The 19,071-nt window shown below is 52.7% G+C and overlaps 1 protein-coding gene across 1 annotated transcript in view; it reads left to right on the top strand.

The window, feature by feature from the left end:
* The first annotated feature begins 17,969 nt into the window (after window positions 1-17,969).
* Window positions 17,970-19,071, top strand: part of Pacsin2 (protein kinase C and casein kinase substrate in neurons 2) — a 102,731-nt gene continuing 101,629 nt past the window's right edge. Inside the window, exon 1 of the mRNA XM_004642382.2 lies at window positions 17,970-18,086. The gene's annotated coding sequence lies outside the window, so the exon portion shown is untranslated. The remainder of the gene's footprint in view (window positions 18,087-19,071) is intronic.

Here is a 19,071-nt window from a genome sequence, read left to right as displayed (position 1 = left end):
CCCCAGCCGTGTGGAGGGCTCCGCAGTCTCCACCACCTCCGAGGGCCTGTCCTAGTCTTTGCCGTACTGGCCACTCCAGTGGGGGTGACAAATGTCGCCTCCTGGTTTAGATTTGCACCTCTAGGCTGGCTGATGAGTTGAACACCCGCCCAGGGCTCCATCAGGCGCCTTCTTAGAAGCCTTGTTTTTCTTTCATTTATTTTTAATTTCACAAATTAATTTTTTTGAATCCCAGCGCTTGGGAGGCTGAAAACAAGAGAATTACTGGGAGACCGATCTACATAGTGAGACCCCGTAGGCCCTGTACTAAATGCATAAAAAGAAAGAAAGAAAGAAAAAGCGATTTAGGACCAAAGCGTGGCCAAAGAGCAGAGGTGGTCGGAGGAGCTAGGGCAACAGCACGGCTTTACCCAAGACCAAGAGGGACAAGAAGAAAATAATAATTATAATACTTTTTTTAATGTACTTATTTTAGCCAGGCATGGTGGCGCTCGCCTGTAATCGCAGCACTCAGGAGGCTGAGGCAAGAGAATCGCTGTGAGTTCAAGGCCAGCCTGGCCTGCATCGCAAGACTCTGTCTCAGAAAGAATTATTTATTTTGGGTTCTCAGGACACCGTGGCGTGTGACGCTCACACGCCTCAGCTGGAGTCGCGCCGCACTGCGCAGCTCAGTCCCTTTTCCGCCCGCGCCCGGTCTCGATCCTCCTCCTCTTGAGAAAGCCCTAGCTTCTCATTCCCTATCTTTCACTTTGCGGTTGATAACTGGGGGGAGGGGGGTTGTTTACTTGCTTTTGTGTGTTTTTTCCTTGATTTTTCCTCCAGTCAGATTTTATCCGTACATTTTATTTTAGTTATGTATTTGGTACAGGGTCTCACTGCGTTTCAGATTTGGGAGTGACCCCTCTGCTTTCAGCCTCCCCATTGCTGCGATTACAGGCGTGCGCCCCCACGCCCAGACTCGGCTTCAGGCTCAGCACACCCCGGGGGCAGGGCCGGCGTGGCATGCAGGACCAGGGATCGAACCCTGCTCCCTGAGCTTGCCTGAGCAGGCGCTTAGTCCACTGAGCTATCTCGCTGGCCCTACCGGCACATTTTAGATATACCTAATGATCACATGCATTATAGGGAATTGGTACCTGTACCTGATATAACCTGATTCTTTTTCCCCGTCCTCCCCTCCTTTCAACCTCTCTTTTCCTCTCCATTGACAAAAGCTTCCTCTCCATTGTTTCCTCTTTTCTCATTGTTCCTTTTTCCCTTCCTTTCCCCCCCTTGCTTGTCCCCTCCCCCTCATGAACATTTTCTATTTCACAGTATCTGTAACACATTTTGTACTTATTTACACTTTTGGTTTCTCACACCGGAGAAACAGTGTGATATTTACGTACACGTCCAATTTATTTCACTTGAGACTACAGTTTCAAGGTGCATCGGTTTACCTAGTAGTGTCTTAGGCTTATCCTTCCTTGTGACAAAGTAGCACTCCTGTGTTTTATATACATCTCCGGATCTCACCTGTAATCCTAGCATTTGGGAGGCTGAGGCAGGAGGACCATTGCAAGTTTGAGACCAGCCTGGGCTACAGAGTGAGCTGAAGACCAGCCTGAACCGCGGAGTGAGATCCTGTCTCAAAAACAAACAAACAAACAAACAAAAAAAGCAAACAAAAACCACCCCATATCTTTATTTATTCACCAGTCGATGGGCGTTTGGGCTGTTTCCAAGATCTAGCTGTGACGGGCTGCGCCACTATTGTTATGGCTGGGTGTGCGTCACTGCGGTGTGATGCTTTGTGCTTTCAGCTCTTTCTGGAAGATACCAAGAAATAGAATAGCTGGGTCAAATGGGGCTGCTCATGCTCGTTTTTTGAAGGATCTCTACACGGATTTCCACAGTGGCGCACCAGTCTGCACTCCCACCAACAGTAGAAGGATTTTTTTGGTTTTGTTTTGGCTGGCTCAGCCTGCCTTAAGGGTGGGTCTAATAAGGCAGGTGGAGGTGGGATTGAACCACGGTATCCTGCGGTGTCCTGCACCTGACTGCATTTGCGTGAGCAGGTGCTTAAACAACTGCGCTAACGGGCAGGCCCTCCCACCAACAGTAGAGGAGGGCCTGGGCAGCGTAACAGACTGGCTCAAAAACCCCCAACCATCTGAATAACTACTACAAAGACTACGATATTTAATGTATTAATTTTTGTAACTGTCTTAGTAACCTGTTTTGAAACTGTCTCATTGCTATTTCTTTCTCAATAAAATTAAAAAATGATAAAGATAAACCCAACGGGGGCTGGTGAGATGGTTCAGTGGTCTAAAGCATCTACTTAGAACAAGCTTAGCAAAGCGCAGGGACCGCGGTTCAATCCCCCAGCACCACATGCCAGCCAGCCCCGCCCCCTGATGGGCTGAGCTGGCCACACACAGACACAAAATAAATAAATAAATAAATAAATATTTTTTTTAAATTATTTATTTTTATTTATTACATTTATTTATTGTGTGTGTGTGTGGCCAGCTCAGCCCACCAGGGGGCGGGGCTGGCTGGCATGTGGTGCTGGGGATCGAACCGCGGTCCCTGTGCTTTGCCAAGCTTGTTTCAAGTAGGTGCTTTAGACCACTGAGCCATCTCACCAGCCCATAAATAAATAAATATTAAAAAAAAAAAAAGATAAACCCAACAAGACAAACCAGGGCGGCAGTAACATGAAGCGTGTGTGCCTCAGAGGGAGGGAAGAAGAAATGGCTTGGAAGGTGCTGGTTCCGCCCAAGCAACATGCAATTTTTGGCCTTTCGGCTGGCACCGCTATACTCCAGTAATTTTCCAGAATGGCAAACATAAAAGGAACAAGGACCAGAGCCCGGTACCTGTGCTCTAGGCCTTTTAGAAAACATGGGGCTATCCCACTGGCCACAGGCATGCAAATCTACCAAAAGGGTGCTACTGTAGACACCGAGGGAATGGGCACTGCGCATAGCCACCGCCACCCAGAGGCTACCATGGCTGACCTGAAGGTCTACGGTGTTCCCAGCACGCTGTGGGCCTTGTTGTCAGCAAGCAAGTTAAGGGCAAGATACTTGCCCAGAGGATTCCTGAGCGTGCCGAGCGGATGAAACAGGGTCGAGAGAGCTTCCCGAAACAAATCAAAGAAGACATGATCAGAAAAAGAAGGAAGCCCAAGAGAAAGGTACCAGAGCTCTGCGGAAGCGCCAGCCCGGCTGGCCCACAGAAGCACCCTGGTGAGAACCCATGGGAGAGCCTGATCGATGGAACCTGGTCCCCACGAGTTCCCGGCGTAGGCTGGGGACAGAGCTCTGCCGGTCAGCATCTAATTAGCAGCTAAGCGTTCCAGGCCCTGCTTAAAAAGAAAAAATCATCCTGTGCTGTGAGATGGTTTTCTTCATTGAGCAGGTGTGTGGTGCCTTTAGCTTAGAAACAAATATTTGGAGCAGATTATATTCTTCCTGGTTCACTGTGCCAGGTTTTTCCTCTTCTGTGTTTCTCTCGCTGAAAGGTGTTGCTGAGGTATCGCGTAGGTGCGCACCCGCATGGCCAAGTGTTGGCGAAATATTTATACTGGCTTGGAGATGCTGTATATTACCACGGGGGAAAGATGTATCAAACTAAATGGAAGTCACTTCAGTTAAAGAAGTGGAAGTCCATGTCAGCTGAATAAATCATTTAAGGCAAAGCAAAAAGAAAAGCAATGTTTGTTTGTTTGTTTGTTTGAGACAGCCTGGGCTGGCCCTAAGTCTCTATGTGAAGATGTGATGTGAAGGAAGAGAGAGTCCTCTTGTGGGGTCTTCCTGGGTCGCCCTCTGTGAGGGGACACAGGCGGTTTCGTGGTGCTTTGCTCCTAGGCAGGTCCTGTGTGAGTAGACCCAGGAAGGCCACTTTGGGCAGGGACCAGGCCCGCCCCGCCAGTGTACCAGGTCGCCAGGACGGCGCTGCACTCTGCCTGCCCGTGGGGGCCCAAGGCACCAGGAAAATGTGAAATCGTAAAATTTTACAATCTGGCTGGGTGTGTGACGCATGCCTGTCATCCCAGCTCCTTGGGAAGCTGAGGCTGGAAAATTGCTTGCGCCTGGAATTTCGAGACCAACCTGGGCAATACAGAAAGACTATCTCATTTTTTTCTTTTAATCTAACTAAAGCAAATGAAAAGAGATAAATAAAAAGCCACTGTCCCAAGGACCACCCTGCCAGCTTCGCCTTGGCATAGAATGAGTCACTGAGCTGGGCAGGGTTCAGGCAGAAGCCTGATTCCTCCCGGGCTGGGATAGCTGGGCTTGGCTGCGGGTCCCAGCTTCTGCAGGACACCTGAATTTGGATCTGAGCTGCCCAGCTGTTGGCAGGACAATGGACAGCACAGAGCCAGGTGTCAGCAGGAGTCAGGCTCCGTGGCTCAGAAGGTAAATTTCTACTCTCTGATTCCTTCAGCTTATTTCTTCCCGACAATGGCGCGAGCTGGTCTCATTTGCCAGGGAGTAAGCATGGGGCAGGGTTCAGATCAGAGTATAGCGTATAATAGGTGCTTAGCAAACCTCTGACGTCAGCAGGGCATGGTGGTACACACTTGTAATCCCTACATTCAGGAGGCTGAGGCAGGTGGATTGCCATAAGTTCAAGGCCAGCCTGGGCTACATAGTAAGATCCTGTCTCAAAAATAAGACAATAAAAATTTAAAAAGAAATAAGGCTCTGACTTCAAAGCCAGGGTGCTAGAATTGGAGTCCCTGGGTGACCCTGGCCCCAGCCACTGGCTGTGTGGTCCCAGGTCGGTTCCTTCTCTCCCCAAGACTATTTCTTTGGGGAGGGTGACAGGTGGGTGCCTGTTGTCCCTCCCTGCCAGGTGGCTAGAACCAGTGACTTAGCTTGCACACCTGGCCCTGGGCCAAGTCCTGGCCACCTCCCTACTATTCTTAGCAGCAACGATGACATACCTGTCATCGGGAACTGTCTCTTCCTTCCTGCTGTCCCCTGGGCAGGCAGTTTCCAGGCCCTGCCCCCTCCCTGGGGCTGGCAGAAAGGAGCAGCCCAGCTGGTGGAGCCAGGATGTGGGTGAGCTGGGGGCAGGGGAGACTCCAGGGCTGGCAACGGCTGAGTCATGGTCACCACAGCGGGTGTGTCCCGGTGACACCAGACACTCCTTCCGGCCTGGAGGGCGCTGTGTCTCCTGCCTCCCAGGCAGGGGAGCCCAAACAGAAAGGCTTTGAGAAATACAAGGAACAGGAGGACAAGTGGAAATTTTTACTCCTGGCTGCCCTGTCTCGGGTGCTCACCCTTCGGGTTGGGGACATCCTTGGAGCCTCGGCCTCAACCTACTGCTGATCAACATGTCAGTCACTCAGCCTGGGACAGGTTTCCTTCCAGGTCAGTTGCCATCAGGCACCCTCCTCTTGGCCTTCACGTCGCCAGCCCCAGAGCACCCCCGTCACTGAGATGCAGGTAGAGCTCCCTCCCCCGCAGCACCTGGTGTATGTGGCACCTGCCCTTGACAGTTCTGGCCTTGGACTGAGAGTTCCACAGTGACCCGGACACCGCCTCCTCCTACCCTAGAGCAGCTCAGGGGCTCCTGTGCAGGTGAGCTCATACCCCCTCCAACTTCTGTCCTACGGCTGTGTTTTCTATTCCACTTGACACGAGGGGCTGCACTCTGACAAAACACAGACCTTGGCGTCTCCTCAGAGGAGCCGAGAACTCAGTGCACACACAACCCCCACTTGGATGTCCAGAGCGGCTTCAGCATTGTCGCTGAAATGCAGAAGCACCAAGGGGCCCTGCAGCCACAGGGTGAGTAAATCAACGGGGCTGTGTCGTTGAAGTGGAATAGCATTCATTGATAAAAAGGAAAGAGCTAGCAAGGTGCGAGGAGGGCTGGAGTGCAGCTCAGTGGTGGAGTGGTTGTCCCCGCATGTAAGGCCCTGGGCGCAACCCCCAGTACCACCAAATAAACAGATACGTGACTAAATAAATAAGAGACATGGAGAAATAATGAGTGCTTTTTTTTTTTTTTTTTTGTATTGAGAAATGTAGCTTAGGGCCTTTGCATTGAGCTAAACCCCGAGCTCTCTTTAATTTTATCTTGAGACAGGGTCTCAGCCAGTTGTCCAAGCTGAGTTTGCACTTGTGACCCTCCTGCCTCAGCCTCCAGAGTGCCGAGCTCACAGACATGCGCCATCGCTCTGAAGTGCGGGTTTCTATGCGAAGGAAGCTGACTGAGAAGGGAGCGCACTGCGAGGCTCCAGCCGGGTGACGGCCTGGAAGAGTCGCGGCTCTGGAGACTGAACAGGTCCCTGGCTGCCAGGGGTTTGAGGCTGGGAGGCGGGCTGGATAGGACAGCGCAGGGACCTTTGAGGCCGTGAAACTACTCCACAGGGAGGAGCAGGTATAAACCCAGGCATTGATCAAAAGTCGTCCATTATGCAACAAAGAACAAACCCAGAGCCAGGCGTGGTAGTGCACACCCCTCGGTCTCTGCACAGGAGGCTGAGGCAGGAAGACTGCCAGGAGTTGGAGGGCAGGCTTGGCCACATAGTGAGACCTTATCTCCAAACAAACAAACAAACAAACAAACAAAAAGCATAGTTTGCTCCTGATTCTGGAGGCAGAGAAGCCTGAGGTGGGCGGGGTGCTCCTGGCAAGGGCCTTCCTCCTGCATGTGAAGGTTGTCACACAGCCGGGGGGTGGGGGGGCAGTCTGCTTTATAACAAAGCCTCACCCCGGATCGGCACAGTGACACTCTTGGGAGGGTGGTGCCAGGGACCTAAACACCCTCCCAAAACCACTGCAGTGGGGACTGCATTGCCAAGACAGGATTTTTAGGGTCACATTCAAAGCAAAGCATCCCAACTGTCAGGCACGGGTGTGGGCCATAGCCTGGGGTCTCTCTTCCTCTGGTTGAGAAGGCCATGAGGGAATGTTATTTATTTACTTATTTCATGTTTTGTGGTTTTGAGACAGATCTTGGTAATTAGTCCAGGCTGGGCTTCAGCTTACTCTGTAGCCCAGGTAGGCCCAGCTTGGCCTCGAAGTCACGGTGACCCTCCTGCCTCAGCCTTCCCAGTACTGGGAACACAGGCTTGCACTACCACACTTGGCTCAGGTACTGAAGAAAATCCAGGGCCTGGGGAGATAGCTCAGGAGAATAAGCACTTGCCTGGCAAACGCAGGGTCCTGAGTTCAATCCCTGGTACCAAAAAAAAAAAGAAAAAAAAAGAAAAGAAAATGTAAAAGTCTATGGCACAGAAGGACAGGAGGTGACTCTCGCTCTGTCCAAAAGCTCTGTTGTGTTTTGGGGCTCTCTTAGGAGGGTTCTCTGAGGAGGGTGGTGGCAGAGATGTGCTGTTTGGGGGCACAATGGCAGGTGGGCGTAGAGCCATGGGAGCTGAAGCCACGGCGCAGGAGAGGGCAGGGGCTGGGTACGTGAGGAGCTGGCAGAGAAGGTTCTGCCTAGCCGCAGGAAACGGGCTGGTGATGTGGCCACTGCTGTCCCTGAACCCCCTCTCTGTTGGGACACCCAGTGAGCTGCGAAGGCTATGACTTTGGAGTCATCAGAGGGAGGCTTGGCTTCTGCCCCACTTTTTTGTTGTTGTCTTTTTGAGACAGGGTCTTGCTACACAGCTCAGGCTGGCCTTGAGCTCCCTCTGTAGCACAGGCTGGTCCTGAACTCGTAGCAGTCCTCCTGCCTCAGCCTCCCGGGTGCTGGGATTATGAGCATGCACCAACAGGCTCGGCTGGCTTCTGCTTCTCTGCGCCTCAGTCTCTCTAGGTGCAAGGTGGGCTTGGGGCGCAGTCAGAGACCTCACCTGGAGAAAGCCCTGAACACATCATCACCACAGAGGGCTCCCTCCTGGGCCCCCGCTGCAGGTTCTGTCCTGGTAACTACCGGGTTCACCAGCCACACGCCCAGGGGCACAGGCACTGCTAGTCCCAGGCAGGATCCAGCACTGGTGTCTGCTGTGTGGGCACACAGCAGGACAGCGCTGCCCTGTCGTCAGCCCAGGCTGGGCGTGGCACAGGCGGGTGTCCCTCTGGGCCACATGATCCTCCCAGGGGCCTTAATGAGCACACGTGCTGCAATCTGAAACCAGAGTGTGGCTGGAACCAGTTACACAGAGAATCCAGTTGTCCAGACAGGATGAGCCGGTCCAGAGGGACAGTAGGAGTGGACCGGGCCACCCAGGAGCTGCCAGGACCCGGGAGCTACCAGGACCCAGAGGCCTAATGATGGTCCCCAAGCGTGTGTGCCCTTGGCCCCACACTGGGTTCAGACGCTCCCAGCCCTCATCCTCCCTGCACCCTCACATGCCTTGAAAGCCCAGCTTACTTCTGTGGGCAGCCTTGCACTCCTCCAGGGCCCTCCATGCCACTGTGGGCCTTCTCGAGCCCTGCCCACTGCCTCTCCTCTGATCCCCACCCACAGGACCCCTGGCTGTGGATTTTCATGCAGGCCTATCGTGGGACCCACTGAGAGAGAGAGAGAGAGAGAGAGAGAGAGAGAGAGAGAGAGAGAGAGAGAGAGAGAGAGATCCCGCCAGTATGTGAAGGGCCCTAGGCAAATCATGGGACCCAACTTGGAGAGGGGTCCCTGACTCTACTCCTGGGGAGATCTTTGGTGGCTCTGCTGACTTCCCCAGGCCTCCACTCGTCCCCTTGGAAGGAGGAAAGGATGTACCCGGTTGGCTTTGGGTCTTCCGGATTGGCTGTTCTTTGATGTGACAAATGCGCGACACCCTGGCCTTGTGCTCCCCGTTGCCTGTGCCTGCCACCTGTGCAGGGTGCACTTGGGTATGGATGGCCACACTGGGCCTGTTCACCATTGTTCCCCGCTCAACACTATCCACGCACTGCTGGGCACTTGTCCCGCAGGGCACGACTTGGGGCTGCTCAGGGGCGATCATGTGGGCTGCTTGGGCAGATGGGAAGTTGGCCTCCCCTGCCCATGGGCCTGGCAGCTGCGAAGGGGCTGGGGGAGTGGCAGCTCCTGCAAAGGAGGCAGGGACAGCAGTGGCGTCCAGGAGGGGAGGAGCTGGGCCCAGGAATGCGGGCAGCCTGGAGGAGGGGCGTGGGGTGCATTCCTCTGGGGTGATAACCAGAGCTGGAGTCTCCTGCCTCCCCTTGCCCACCCCTGGGAGGAGTCAGATCCCCTTGGCTGAGGTCCTGGTAGGTGAGGGCAGTGAGCTGGGACCTGGAGGCTCTGCCCCTTGTACCCGCCTGGAAGGGGCCCTGAGCAGCAGGTGCACCCAGGCGGCACCATTGCCCCAAGCTCTCTCCACACATGACAGCCCCAGATTCCTCAACAGCTGCCCCAGGAAGTGGAAGGCAGCTCTTGCCCCTAACCATGGAAAGCACCTAGGTTGGGGCCTGAGTGGTGTGCCTGGGTCCCTGGCTTACAAGAGTTGTGAGTCGCTGCAGTGGCCCATGCCTGTGACCCCAGTGTTGGGGAGCCTGAGGCAGGCTGTGTTACCCAGCCAGCCTAAACTACATAGAAAGACCTTGTCTCCCCCTCCCCGACGTAAACGAGGCCTGGGAGAGCAGTCAGGGTGTGTTGTCTTTGTCCAGGATGAGGGAAGTGGAGGTCAGCTAACTTTTGGACCAGGGTTTAGAGCACAACTTTCTTGTGTTTTTTTTTTTCTTTTTCTTTTTCTTTTTCTTTTTCTTTTTCTTTTTCTTTTTCTTTTTCTTTTTCTTTTATACTAGAAGGTCTACAGGGTCTCACTACACTGATAAGACTCCTAGGGATCCTTCAGCTTCCCAAGGGCTGAGATTACAGGTGAAAGCGTCACCACACCCAGTCTCAATACCCCTCTCAGTAGACCCTAGGGGTTAGGGCCAGCACAGTAGGCTGGGGACTGAACCCCTGGCCCCTGTGTCTCCCTAAGCAGGCACTTTAATCTGCTGAGCTATCTGGCTGGCCCTTAGAGCACAACTTTCTCACTCCACTTTTCCTTCTTTTTCCTTCTCCCTCCTTTCCCCCTTTTCTCTTCTTCCACCTCCTCCCTCTTTCCTTTCCTCTTCTCTCTTCTTCTCTCTTCTCCCTCTCCCCGCTCCTCTTTCTCTTTCTCCTTGTAATTTTGAAACAGGAGTTGTAGAAGCCAAAATGTATTCCATTAAGAATCCTGGGCTGGGGAGACAGCTCAGCAGCATAAATGTCTGCCTGGTAAGTACAAGGCCCTGAATTTGATCTCCAGCCCTGCAAAAAGTGTCCTTTGCTGGCACGGTGGTGAGCACCTATAATCCTGGTACTGTGGGAGGCTGAGGCAGGAGGATCACAAGTTCAAACCTATCCTGGGCAACTAGTGACTTAGTGAGATCCTGTCCCAAAAATTAGAAAGTGGGCTGGGAATGTAGCTCAGAGGCACAGTGCCTGCTTGGCAAGTGCCGAGGTCCCGAGTTTGATTCTCAGTACCACTCCCACCAAAAAGTTAAAGAACAAAATACATAAATAAAAAAGATCCAGGGATGCAGCTCAATTCTAAGGTACTAAGTCTATTTTTATTTATTATTCTTATTATTAGTTTGATTTTTAGAGACAGGGTCTTACAATGTAGTTCAGGCTGGCCTTGAACTCACTTTGTAGCCCAGGCTAGTCTCAAACTCTCAGCGATCCTCCTGCCTCAGCCTCCTGAGCTCTGGAATTACAGGTGCATGCCACTATGCCCAGGCCTGAGTTTACTAGTACTACCAAACAAACAAAGTATTATTGTAGGGTCTGTAGGCCCCAGTTAAGATGACGAAGGGCATCCTATGGCTGCCATGCAGGAGAAGGAGGAGGTCCACAGGCGGGACAGTGTCTTAGTTACTTTTCTCTTGCTGGTGAGACAAAATATCCAACACCTACAGTTAAAGGGTGAAAGGCTTATTTAGCTCACAGTTTGTAGAGGATGCAGTCCGTAATAGGCTGCCTCCAAGGCAGGTTGGTATTACAGAGGAGAATAGTTCATGGCGGGCAGGAGATAGCAAAGCAATAGGGACAACCACAGCTCTTTCTAACCCTTACATCTCATCTGGCCTGTGTAGGGCAGGCAGCACTCACACCCTTAATCCCAGTGCCCTGGAGCCTCGCACTGTACCATGAATCCTTAATCCCAGTGCCCTGGAGCCTTGCACTGTACCATAAATCAGTGCTTGTACCACACACGCTCCAGATCCAGCCATCTCTGAAAGCTGCCCCTATGACCACACGAGGCTTTAGGGGGACATGTACACACAAAACACACCATTCCAGTCCTGGCCCTGCAAAGAATCATGCGCATCCCTTTAAGCAAAAAGCACTTAGTCCATGTCTAAGAGTGGCTTAAGTTCTGACAGTTTCAGCACTGCTGAAAAATCTAAGTCTCCTCTGAGATTTATGGCAAACTCTTAGCTGTGAGTCCCTGGAAAGTTAAATACTTCCAACATTCAATGGCCCAAGGTAGACACTGCCATTTCAAAAGGTACAAATAGGGAGATGGCAAGGAATGGGAATGAAACAAGACCAAAATCCAGCAGGGCAACTACTACATTTCACAGTTCCACTTTCAGCATCCCCAACAATCTGTGGCAAGTTGTCAACTCCAAAGGGCTTTAAGGGCCGATAAGAAAGCTCAGTGGACTAAGCACGTGCTTAGGCAAACACAGGGACTGGGGATCGATCCCCAGTACCACATGCCTTGCCGGCCCCACCCCTGGACACACTGAATGGGTGATGCAGTCTGGGTGTGGTGGTGCACGCCTGTAATCCCAGAGCTTGGGAGTCTGAAAACAGGAGGATCATTGCGAGTCCGATCTGTGTAGTGAGACCCTGCACTAAATACATAAAAAGAAGAAAAGGGTTATGGCACTGCAGGTGGTGGTAATTCCTGAGGCTTCTCTCTGGGGCTGGCTCTGCTCCCTCTTGGTTTTCATCAGGGGATTCATGTTCCTGGCTTTTCCAAACTTCTGGGGTCTCCACTGCTCCTTCAGCTTCAAGATCACAGCTTCACACGCTGCGCTCTAGGGCACACTGCCTGGCTGCCTAGGCCTTCTGAAATCTGGGCAGAAGCCCGTCTGATCCCACAACTCTTGCATTCTGCATGCACCTAAAATCAGCACCACATGGTGACACCAAGCTCTGTTGCCAGCTGGAGCAGTGTCCAGGCTTCACTTTCTTTTGGCTGCAGGGGTTGAATACCTATAAACCAAATCCTGACAACCATGGTGCACTGGGGCCCTCTTTTCAAACCAAAGTCTTTCACTTTTGCAATCTGAGACTGCAGGCTGGAGTCCTGCTGGCTCATGTGATGTCCTCAGGCCATCTTTTCTGTTGCCTTCTTAAATACTTGACTTTTTCTTGCTAGTTGTCTTAGTTTCTCTTCTCTCATTGCTGGGACAAATACCTGACACCCAAATTGAAGGAAGGAAAGCTTTATTTAGCTCACAGTTACTGGAGGTTTCAGTCCATACTCAGCTGGCTCCAAGGCAGAGTGGCACATGGCAGAGGGCAACCTTTCATGGTGGCGGCAAAGAGCAAGAGCACAAGGGAGGGGTAGCAGCAGCTCAAGCAGCTAGCTTCTCTTCCCTCCTTACATTGTAATGCAAGTTACCTGCTCCAGGGCAGGGGCAACAACCACACCCACAGTAATCAATCACAAACTCCAGAAGCCACCCCAAGACTGCAGGAGGCTTTAGGGGGACACCTAGACACAAACCATAACACTAGTCTTTCAAGCAACCAAATTTTTCTGTCTCATTTTTGCAGCCTGCAACTTTACTGGAGCCTCCTTTCTGACTGAACTCACTATGTTTTAATCATTGTGCTGGGCTCTTTGTTCTTGATTCTCAACATAAATCTGGCTAAAAGCTCCCAACAGTAGCCATGCCACTGCCTCATATTAGACGCCCTTGAAATTTCTCCTGCCAGATTAATTAATCTACTGCTCTTATATTTATTGATTTATTTATTTAGTATTTTGTGCAGGGTCTTATTACGCAGCTCAGACTTATAGTGATCCTCTTGTTTTCAAGCCTCCCGTTGCTGGGATTACAGGCATGTGGCACCATGCCTGGACTCAGTGGCCGGCTCAGTGCGCCCAGGGGCGGGGCCAGCATGGCATGGGGTACCAGTGATTGAACCCTGGTCCCTGTGCTTGCCTAAGCAGGCGCTTAGTTCATTGAACTATTTCTCCGGCCCTAGTCTACTGCTCTTAATTTCAGTCTCAGGAAAGTCTCTGGATATGAGCAAAATGCAGACAAAGTTTCTACCAACGCATAACACCACATGTCATCTGGAGTCCAGCAGCCAGTGCAAGTCCTTCGTCCCAGCAGAAACCTCCCAAGCCTGGTCTTTACTGGCAGGATTTCTATCAGCCTTCTGGTTTTCTGAGTTCTGACCAGAATCTTCCATCAAGTAAGGCTCAGGTGCTCTGGCTCTACTTTTTCAGCTGGGATCTCTGAACCTTTCCTAACTTCCTCTTCCCACAAGTCAGCTCCAAAGGTTCCTAAGCCACACAGTCATGTACAGTTACCACAACAATTGGACTTCTCTCATATCAAATTGTGGGTTACTTTTCTCTTGTTGTAGGGACAAAATATCTGGTGCCCAAACTTAAGGAAAAAAAGCTTTATTTAGCTCACAGTTTGCAGAGGTTTGAGTCTATAATTGGCTGGCTAAAAGGCAGGGCAGTATCACAGAGGAGAAATGGTTCGTGCCAGGCAGAAGATAGCAAAGCAGGTCGGGGAGATAGTTCAGGGGCATAAGCACCTGCCTGGCAAGCACAAGGTTCTGAGTTTGATCTCTTGTACAAAGAGAGAAAGAAAAACAACAAAGGACAGCCTCTTTCTGTCCCTTACATCTTTTTTTTTTTTTCAGAAACGGGGATTGAACTCAGGTCCTTGGGCTTGCCAGGCAAGTACTTATTCAACTGAGCTATCTCCCTGGCCCCTGGCCCTTACCTCTTATCCAGGCTACTTAGGACAGGCTGCACTCATACCCTTAATCCTAGTGTCCTTGAACCTAACTTTGCACCAAGAATCAATTCTAGTGCCACATACTCCAGACCCAGCCACTTCTGAAAAATCCCTACCTATGACTGCATGAGGCTTTGGGGTGGGGCGGGGGGAATCTAGACACAGGCCGTAACAGACGCTTGACCCACTTTGGTGCAAACAGTAAAATTGTACCCCAAACCTTCCAAATGAGCTTTTCCACCAACTACAAGAGCACCCATCAGTACTGATGCCCTCCTTCCCTGACAAATGGGCAGACCTGATTCAGGGCATCCTAGCAGGGCCCCATAGGGACCTGGCTGTCAGGGGCTGTTTCTAGCTGCTCTGGCTGGGCACAGTGCCTGTGTGTGGAGTACTGTCATTGCCAGCACCATTTGTGTGAGAAGACAGCACAGGCCAAAAAACAAAAGGACACAAGAAAGCCGGGCCATAAATGAGGTTGCAGTCTTGTGAATGAAACATCCAGAAGGAATGCAGGTCTGGGCACCACTTGGCAGGGGAATGCTTCTTGCCTAGGTATCTGCAGAAATAGCTTCCTATGCCGCACGGTTAATTCTCGGGCCTCTCCAAGGTATCAACACGGCAAAGATCACGCTCTTGGGGCTAGGCTCACTTCCTTGCCTTTCTGGCTTTGCTCTGTCTTTCTTTCTTTCTTTCCTTCATTTTGTGTCCTCCTTTCTACCACATTTATTTATTTATTTATTTATGAGTCCTGGGCATGGAACCAAGGGTTTTGTACGTGCTGGGCAAGCGCTCTGCTCTGCCACCCAGGGACACCTTCATCCCCCAGTCTCAATTTAAAACAAGGTGATGCCTTTTACAGAAGGTGTGGGGTGCTGGAGACAGCGGCCCGGCCAGGCCCTGACCTGTAGCACTGGAGCCTGGAACGCTAAGCACTGAGTCCTGATCGTCCCCACTGCGTGGCTGAGAGACCTGGGGCCCATGCCAGGAAGTGAGTAAGTTACAGGGTGCAGGCCAGCAGGGCTCATAAGCCGTGGGGTTCAGGGAGCACAGCCCAGCTGCCTTCTGCCCCTCAGCGCCCTGGCTTCCACTCATGTCTGCGATGCCTTGGCCTGGCAGATCCTGTTTTCTCCTTCGCTCTTGGTCCTCCTTCCATTTGGGCTCAGTTGGATCTTCTTGCTGCTGGCCCTGTCGCGCCAGTTCTGCAGTAGGCTCCGTCTTCTGCATTTCTCTAAGAACCTGAGCAGAGAGCCCTGGTCCTCACCCCTCCCAAGCCCCACTCTGCAAATTCTGAAAATTGGCCTTAATTCCTGGCCCAGGAGTTGGGGGCAAACTTTGTAGCAAATGTTTAACTTCTTTTGTCTTTTGGTACCAGAAACCGAACTCAGGATCTTACATTTGCCAGGCATGCACTATGCCACTGAGCTATATCCCTGGATCAACTTCCTTTTTTAAATTTTTTTGAGAAAGATACATATTATTGTCTAATAAAGACTATGTCACCTACAATCCAGCTGTATCTGCGTGCTCTATTTCCTTGGGGGACGTATTGTTCCCTGAGGAAGTGTGCCTGAGCCCAGGCTGTCTGTCCAGCCAGGCTGTGTTGTGAGAAATGGCTAACGAAGGTGACCCTAGCTGGCCTTGGCCCCTGTGGCAATGGGCACAGAGTGTGGGGATGACGGTGCAAATGGGCAGATGACAGAGGAACAAACAGCTCTCCAAACCTCTACTCCTGGTCACAGATCTGAGAACTGCTTTGTCACCAGCCCTGGTCACAGATGGTGACAAGGAAGACCACAGATTTGTGACAACTTGCCCAAAGTCCCTTGGCTGGAGAGGGGCAGGGACAGGACTGGACCCCACACTGCTCCAAATGACAGAAGAAGAAGAAGGCTGGTTGCAGTATGGTGAAAAGTCTGTGGGGAACTTCACAGTTGCCAAAGTGCAGATCTACTGGGAGAAAAAAGACGTGGATAGGAAGGTGAGGAGACCCGAAGGATGAGGCAGTGTTACCCTGCGAGGCACAAGGAAAAGGAATTGTGTGTTTGCCTCGAGAAGGAGCAGGGTGATAAGAAGAGAGTGGAGAGCAGGAAAGGCGTGTGCTAGAGGTAGCATGTGACATCACCAGGCTGCAACCCCGAGGGCCAAGGCGGCCAGGAGGGCTCCAGAGGCATCTCACCTCATTGGCGCACAGGACAGGTGTGATGTGAGCTGTGGTTCTCAGCCCCAGGGCTGGGTGTGAAGCAGGATCTGTGCTGAGTGTGTAAGGAGTGCAAGAGTGTTGAGAGGATGGTGCGTGTAGGAGGCAGGGAAGAGCACAAGGCTAGAGGGAGACCTGGGCAGGGGGACCTTGGGAGCCACTAGGGATTTCCCAGGGCACCAATCTGCAGCACAAACTGATCTTGGCCAGGTCTCAGGGCAGTGAGCGCAGAGGACACCCGAGTTCCTCGTGTTTGGTCCAGACAGGCCCCTGTGGGTTGAGTCCCGGAAACGGGCAGGGACTTCTGGGCAGTGCTTGTCATCACATGTTGGTTCTTCTCTTTTCCTTCTCCTTCTTCTTTCCTTCCTTCTTTGCAGTACTAGAAGACTGAACCTGACCCATCACACTGACCTACATCCCCAGGCCATTTTTTTAATTTTTGATTTTAAGACAGGGCCTCCCTAAATTGCCCAAGCTGGGCTTGAAATTGTGAGATTATCCTGCCTCAGCCTCCCACAGTGCTGGGATTACAGGGGTGTGCCACCACACCCAGTTTTCTTTGTTTCTTAATGCTTCTTTTTCTTGTAGTTGTGCTGGGAATTCAACCCCAGGCCTCACACATGCTTTCTCAATTCTTTTTTTAAAATTTTATTTGGTTGTTACAGGGTCTCACTATGCAGCTTGAACTCATAGTGATCCTCCTGTTTTCAAGCCTCCCAGTGCTGTGATTACAGGCACGCAGCACTACAAGTGGACTCTGTGGCTGCCTGGACTCTGGCAGGCTCAACTCGCCCTGGGGGCAGGGCTGGTGTGGCATGTGGTGCGGGGATTGACTCACAGTCCCTGCATTTGCCTAAACTGGCCTAAGCAGGCACTTCAGTCTGCTGAGCTATCCCACCAGCCCCTCCATTCTTGTAAGTACAGTTCAGCAGAGTATACAGTCTGCAGTAGCAATTACGATGTTTCCAGCCTTCTGTACTACAAAACCATTAGCATTTGAATTTAAGAAGCCCTCATGATTATTCTCACGTGAGCGAGGTGGAGCCAGCAGCAGCTTGGGATGACCTGGGTCTCCCTCCTCCCCACCTTCACCTCACTCCTAGCAAGATCCCTGGTGTCAGGTTCCCCAAACCCTCACTTGTTCATACTTTTACCACCCTCTGCACCAAGGCTGTAGGAAGTAGTGCTTGGAAAGTGCTTAGAATTGTGCTCAATAAAAACCAATTTGATCCATTATTATTTTCTTCTGGAGAATGTGGCTAACAGCCTGTCAAGCAAGGTTAGTGAGAATTAGCAAGGATGCGCGCGATTTGCCAAGTACCCTGCCACCTGTATGTGCATCCACGGGCACGCGCGCGCACACACACACACACACACACACAAAAGCGTGCGCGCACGTGCAACACTTCTTTGCCTTGCTCAAATTAGACTCAAGTAGAAGATACTGAGTCTCCTAAGGGAAGAAACTTTCTAAAATTCTACCTTTCCTAAACTCTCACTGGAGCACAGCACTACCCAGCCTCACCCTCCCTTAGCCCTTGAGCGCTAGTAAAGTTACAAAACTCTGGCCCCCGGAGAGTCAGCCCCAAGGACACCCATCTCGGAGTTTGCGCCTGGAGCTTGACCCCCCGGGGCTGGCCTCTCAGTCGATTAAATAGGTACGTCCTCTTTGATTGACAAGGGCAGGGGCCAGTGCTCGCCAAGGGGAGGCCCCTTGCGCGCGCTAGGGGGCGTGCCCTATAGTCCAATCCGGAGCGCTGAAAGGGTTTCGGGGCGGGGCTCTACGGCTAACAGCCAATGGAGCGAGCCTAGCGGGCGCGGCGGGGGCGGCGCGGTGGCAGCTGGCGGCAGAAGCGGCCGCGGCGGGTCTGGGCAGGGCTTGGGCAGCGCGGCCGAAGCGAGGCGCGAGCCGGACCAGAGGTGACGCCGTCACGGCCGGAGCAAGGCGCGCGGTGGCCGAGGTGAGGGGCGCGCGGATTGGGCAGTAGGTCCGGACTCGGCGGAGCGGGTCGGCGGCGGGGGCCCGCGTCCTGTCAGGCCGCCCGCCGCGCCAGTGGCGAAGTCTGTCAGGCCGCGCCGCGCCGCGCGGAACTTCCTGTCTCTGGGAGGGGGCGCGGGGTCCGGCCCCAGGCGCGGCGAGCGGCGGAGCGCGCGTGGGGTACCCTCGGCAGCGGGCGGGCGAGACGGCGGGAGTGGCGCGGCAGCGCCGGGGGCTGGGCAGAAGTGGGGGGCGGGCGACTTCGGCGCGTCCGCGGGGCTGGGAAGCGCGGCCGGGACCGAGCGGGACACGCGGATGCGCCCCTGTGGGCGCCTTGAAGCGCGTCCTCCATTTCCTTCCTTACCTCCCTCCCACCCTCCTGTCCCGAGTCCGCGGAGGGTGGGGACCCAGCCCTTCCTCGGGAGCACGACTCGGTGCTGGGAGCCGAGCAGGCGCCAGTGCCCTCTGCTCCCCGAGTTTCCCGAGTTCACTGAATCCGAAAGGAGAACTCCCTCCTCTTTTCTCTGGGGCTCGAGGGTCACATTCACCCCGGGAGGTGAGACAACTCGGAATTTCAGTGATGCATTGGGTTTCGGCGCCCTCACAGGTTGGTTTCGTTTCCAGGCAGAGTTAGTTAGTTAGTTGGGGGAACCAGATGGGCTGTCTCGTTGGCCCACACTGGGAAGCCTTGGAGGTGGACACGCCCCAGGGATGCCAGTTCGGTGCCAGGGGGCGGCTGGGGGTACACACCGTTTCTGGGTCTTGCCTTGTCTCCATTACTCGGATCGCCTGGCTTTTTGCGACGAAGGAAAGTAGGCTGTTGAGTCTCCAGGGCTACTCATTATACTGTTTACCAAACACTCCCAGGCTGCCCTAAAGTGAGAGACCAACTCAAAGAATTTAAACCTGAGTTGCAGATGTGAGCTTCCTCCGTCCTAGTTCCTTTCAGTTACTCTACTGTGCCAAGT

This window comes from Octodon degus, unplaced genomic scaffold, assembly GCF_000260255.1.
Source record: "Octodon degus isolate 3935 unplaced genomic scaffold, OctDeg1.0 scaffold00153, whole genome shotgun sequence".
NCBI lineage: Eukaryota > Metazoa > Chordata > Mammalia > Rodentia > Octodontidae > Octodon > Octodon degus.
This window is presented reverse-complemented; position numbering and strand designations above follow the sequence as displayed.